This window comes from Leptonychotes weddellii, unplaced genomic scaffold, assembly GCF_054177405.1.
Source record: "Leptonychotes weddellii isolate Sample4059 unplaced genomic scaffold, ASM5417740v2 HiC_scaffold_13671, whole genome shotgun sequence".
NCBI classification, from domain to species: Eukaryota; Metazoa; Chordata; class Mammalia; order Carnivora; family Phocidae; genus Leptonychotes; species Leptonychotes weddellii.
Genome location: NW_027716664.1, coordinates 1 through 5,569, shown reverse-complemented (window position 1 = coordinate 5,569; position 5,569 = coordinate 1). Strand labels below are relative to the sequence as shown.

At 39.8% G+C, this 5,569-nt stretch overlaps 1 long non-coding RNA gene across 1 annotated transcript; it reads left to right on the top strand.

Annotated features, from left to right (window-relative positions):
* The first annotated feature begins 6 nt into the window (after positions 1-6).
* LOC145718299 (uncharacterized) lies at positions 7-3,029 on the top strand. The gene is made up of 2 exons (XR_014141705.1): positions 7-812; positions 983-3,029. It is a non-coding gene; the product is annotated as an uncharacterized LOC145718299 (long non-coding RNA).
* The last annotated feature ends 2,540 nt before the right edge of the window (positions 3,030-5,569 follow it).

Sequence of the window (5,569 nt, the reverse complement as noted above, 5' to 3'; positions counted from 1 at the left end):
ACAGAGCACAAGCAGGGGAAGTGGCAGAGGGAGAGGGAGAAGCAGACTCCCACTGAGCAGGGATCCCGATGCGGGGCTCGATCCCAGGACCCTGGGAGCATGACCTAAGCCGAAGGCAGACACTTAACCGAGTGAGACACCCAGGCGCCCCCAAAATTTGTATTTTTGCAATAAAAATATCCTTGATCACTCCAGCTTACTGTGATCTCTCTCTCTCCCTCCTCAGAATTCTTGTGGCACTTACTCTTCTTGTCTTTATCGTTCACCTAGCACATTTCATATGCTGTCTTGAACTGTAGATTTTTTATTCCCGTATATTTTGTATTGTCTCCCCATTGAGACTGTAAAGTCCTTCAGGGCAAGAGCCCTCTGATTGTTTTATCTTTTTTTCAAATGTGCATCTTTTCACATTGAACAGTGACTGTGAGCTCGCAAGTGTTTGATTGGGAGTTTTGTATTTTGTATTCTGTTTATGACCCCTAGATGGCACTCATGGAGTATAGATAGCAAGCAATTACACGGAGGACATCTGTCTGACACAGGTTACCAGTCTTTCTCTTCCAGTGGTGACTCAGATTAAAATGTCATTAAACACTCAGTTGGCCCAGTACATTCCATAGTTCTCTAATTTTTGCTGTCATCCAGTTAATTAAATCATTGGTGTTCTCTTACAGAGGCATTTACCAGAATTTTCATGTTCTTTCTTGTAGGACCGTGTGACTTTTAGAAGAATCATAGTGAAAAACAATGCAAAAAAGAGAAGGATGTTTGAATCATTTATTGAATCTGTGCCCCTCCTTAAATCACTAGAGGTAAAGTGTATTTGAATAAGAGTCTGTTTGTAGAGATTTAATATTTCAAAGTAATCTATTAAATTTTCAAATTGGACTATTCTAACACACTTCTATGTCGTTTAGGTATTATTTGTGACTTTCAGTTGAGGTCTTTTCCTTGTAGTTTATGGGTATGTCCATTGTTTCAGGTGTCGGAACGAATGAAGATTGTGGATGTAATAGGAGAGAAGGTCTATAAGGATGGAGAGCGCATAATCACGCAGGTGAGCACGTCCCTGTGCAGCTCCTTTCCTGAGAATCATCTCCTGAAGGACTAGTGCATCCCTTGTCCTCTCACTTCAGGAGCTCATGTTGCTAGCTACTAGGGCACACTTCCTGCAGAGACCTCTGAAGCCCATTGATGTTCATCTCATGGACACATGCACATCTCTTGCCTCCATTCACCTTTTGCTGGTTTCTGGTATTTGTTCTTTTGGACATCATTCTCTTTTGACCCTTGAGTAAGCTTCATCCATTGGTGCTAAAGCCTGGAGAAGGTCTAAGGGTTGTGCCCTTTACCTTCTATGTTTGGCCCAAAGGTGCCCTCTTAGCTAATCCAGCATAACCCAGAGTCTTCAGTCTTCAGTGATTGGCCAGGTTTGTAAGTTGTCTTTAATGTTTCCTTTGTGCCTTTCTCTCATGTTATTTTGGGTGCTGTAAGGATCACCACACAGTGGCCTGGGTCATTGTGATGAGTATTGTGTTATAATTTTCCTTGTCTACTATGTTTGCATCTTTAATTATATGTAAAGACTTCAGGTGTAAACATCTCTGCCTGTGGTTCTGGTAAGAACATTGGGAAGATATCTGGTTGGTCTGGATTGGGCAATGTTCCCATCATGAACCCAGAGCTGGAGCTAGGAGGAGGAAAGACTCCTGATTGGTCAAACCTAAGTCCTGAGCCCACCCCTGGGGCCAGTGGGTGGAGTTGGCCCAACCAGCACTACAAGGACTAATCAGGCTTATTATCACAGAAGGAGAGAGAGAAACTCCCGGAGAAAAAGGACTAACAAAAAAACTATGAGTGGCATCTCTAAATGCCTTTGTTTTCTAGGTACCCCTGCCGTTAATAATTCCTTCAATTAGAAATTGGTTTGATTCTCTATAGATATTTATTAAGATACACAGGTAGGACTAGATATAAGCACTATAATGAAGGAACACGTGAATGTCAGTGAGAACATGTAGGAAAGGAAGTATTCCATATGGTTCTGTGAGGGAAATACCATTTGGGCTGGGCTTAGAATAAGTGCAGCTTCGGCAGTTGAGGTCAGGGAAAGGTCTTGCAGGACAAAAGAACAATATGAGCAAAGGCCTGTGGGTGTGAGCTGTGTTCCAGGGCAGGTGTCCTGGTCTGTTAAATGGGATATGTTGACAGGTCAAATTTGCTTCTGATCCTGAGGTGCTTTAATTTACTCCCAAAGGACTTCTAGTTCATTCTCAAAGCACCATGCCTTCAGGAGGTATGTCAGGAGGTATGAGAACCTGCAGTGTTTCTGGAGTGTCTGTCCTCTTGAAGATAGGAGTGCTAAGTGGCGACACAGAATGGGCAAGAATTAGGATGATCTCAGCTTATTCTAGACCCCTTTTGGCAGTGTCTCTAGACAAGGGGTCTCCAAGTGAGGTCCCAGGAACAGCAGCATCAGTGTCATCTGGGAATTTGATAGGAATTGTTAGAAATGCAAGTTCTTAGGAATCAGAAACCGTGCTTTATGTTGGTCTGTTTGTTTGTTTTGGTCAGCTTTGTTACAGTATATTTTACCTACAATAAAATCACCAAGTGTACAGTTCTAGAGTTTTATAGCCATCCCTACAATCATAGAATCATAGTATAGGGCATTTCCATCACCCCAGAAAGTTCCTTCATTTATATTTTTAGTCCACCCCCTTACTCTTGGAAACTACTGATTTACTTAACACTACAGAAATTCCTTTAACATTCCCATTAGTTTAGAATTTCATATAAATGAAATCGTATAACATGTAGTCTTTTGTGTCTTCTTTCTCTTAGCATAATGTTTTTAAGATTTTTTTCATGTTGTGTGTGTCATCAGATAGTTCCTTTTTATTGCTGAGTAGTATTTCACTATATGGGTCTACTGTAATTTGTCTTTCCATTCACCAGTTGATGGACATTTGAGGTCTTTCCAGTTTGGGGCAAATATGAATAAAGCTGCAGTGAACATTCTTATACAAGTCTTTGTGTGGACATGTGTTTTTATGGAATTGCTGTGTCATACGTATATGTGTGTCTCACAGACTGCCAAACGTTTTAAAAACGGCTCTACCGGGGCGCGTGGGTGGCTCAGTCGTTAAGCGTCTGCCTTCGGCTCAGGTCATGATCCCAGGGTCCTGGGATCGAGCCCCGCATCGGGCTCCCTGCTCCGCGGGAAGCCTGCTTCTCCCTCTCCCACTCCCCCTGCCTGTGTTCCCTCTCTCGCTGTCTCTCTCTGTCAAATAAATAAAACCTTTGAAAAAAAAAAAACAAAAAACCCGGCTCTACCATTTTGCATTCCCCCAGCAATGTAATAGAATTCCAGTTGTTCTGAATCCTCATCAACATTTAGTATCAACAGTCATTTTAATTTTAACCATTCTAGTGGATATGAAGTGGTAATTCATTTTGGTTTTAATTGGCATTTGCCTAATGTCTGATGATGTTGAGTATCTTTTTCCTGTGACTGCTTGCCATCCATGTTTTTCTGAAGTTTCTGCAAATCTTTTGCCCTATTTACCATTAGGTAATTTGGTTTCTTATTATTGAGTTGTTAGAGTTCTTTTTGTATTCTGACTATAAATCATTTATCAGACAAATGGTTGGCAAATATTTCTCCCAGTCTGTGCCTGTGACTGTGGCTTGTCTCTTCATTTTATTTTCTTTTTTTCTTTTTATTTTTTTTTAAGATTTTATTTTTTTATTTGAGAGAGAGAGAGAGCAAGAGAGAGCACGAGCAGGGGGAGGGGCAGAGGGAGAAGCACACTCCCCACTGGGCTGAGAGCCTGACTTGGGGCTTGATCCCAGGACTCTGGGATCATGACCTGAGCCAAAGGCAGATGCTTAACCAACTGAGCCACCCAGGTGACCCATTTTCTTTTCTTTTTTTAATTATTTTTTCTTTCCAAACTTTTATTTAAATTCTAGTTAGTTAACAGTGTAATATTGGTTTCAGGAGTAGAACTTAGTGATTCATCACTTACATATAACACCCGGTGCTCATCATAACAAGTGCCCTCCTTAATCCCATTACCCATCTAGCCTATCCCCCATCCACCTCCCTTGTCCCTTCACTTTCTTAATGGTAGTTTTTAAAAAGCAAAAGTTTTGGGGCGCCTGGGTGGCTCAGTTGGTTAAACGTCTGCGTTCGGCTCAGGTCATGATCTCAGGGTCCTGGGATCGAGTCCCACGTCGGGCTCCCTGCTCAGTGGGGAGTCTGCTTTCCCTCTGCCCCCCCCCCACTCTTGCTCTTTCTCTCTCTCAAAGAAATAAATAAAAACCTTTAAAAAAAAACAAAAGTTTTTTATTTTGAAGAATCTAGTTTATAATTTTTTTTCTCTTGTAATTCATGCTTCTCATGCCCTATTTAAAAAAAATCTTTGCAAGGTCAATAAGACTTTCTCCTACGTTTACCTCTAGGCCAGCACCATTAAATAAATATCATGTAAGACACATACGTAATTTAAAATTTTTTAGCAGCCAAAATCTTTTAAAAAGGTGAACTTAATTCTAATAATGTGATATATGTAAACCTAATATCTTTAAATAATACCATTTTAACATCCAAGTGATATAAAAATTCAGTGATGAAATATTTTACATTCTTTTTTTTGGTACTTGGTCTTTAAAATTTGATGTGTATTTTATACTTAACAGCACATCTAAATCTATAGAAGCTACATTTCAGGTGCTCAGTAGCCACATGCTACTGTATTGAGCAGGGCAGTTGTAGATATTTCACAGTTCTAACTCATACATTTAGATCTGTGATCTTTTTTTTTTTTTTTTAGAGTAGGCTCCATGCGCAACATGGGGCTTGAACTCATGACCCTGAGATCAAGAGTCACATGCTCTACTGACTGAGCCAGTCAGGCGCCCCTGATCTGTGATCCATTTTGAGTTAATTTTTGAACATGGTGTAAAGTTTTTACAGAGTTTTGCATATGGATGTCCAGTTATTCCAGCATCATTTGTTGAAAAGATTATCCTGTCCCATTGCCTTGACAGTTGTATTGAAAAATATTTGGCCATATGTTTTTTGGTCTATTTGTGGTCTCTGTTTTGTTCCATTGACTACTGCACTGTCTTGATTATAAAAGATTTTTATACTAAGTCTTAAAATCAGATAGTTTAAGCCCTCCAGATTTTTTTGTTCTTTTTCATAATTATTTTGGCTACTCTGTGCTCTTTGCATTTCTGTATATATTTTAGAACCAACTTAACAATTTCTACCAAAAAAGCCTGCTGAGATTTTTTTTATTGGGAATGTGTTGAATCTATAGATCAATTTGGGGAGAAATTGACATTATAACAATAGTGTTTTGTGTCAGTCTCAGGCCATTAACAGTGATGCTATCAGCTAGGAATGCCTGGGACACTCACCTACTTCTTTTTTTTTTTTTTTAGCTTTTTTTATTGTTATGTTAATCACCATACATTACATCATTAGTTTTAGATGTAGTGTTCCATGATTCATTGTTTGTGCATAACACCCAGTGCTCCATGCAGAACGTGCCCTCTT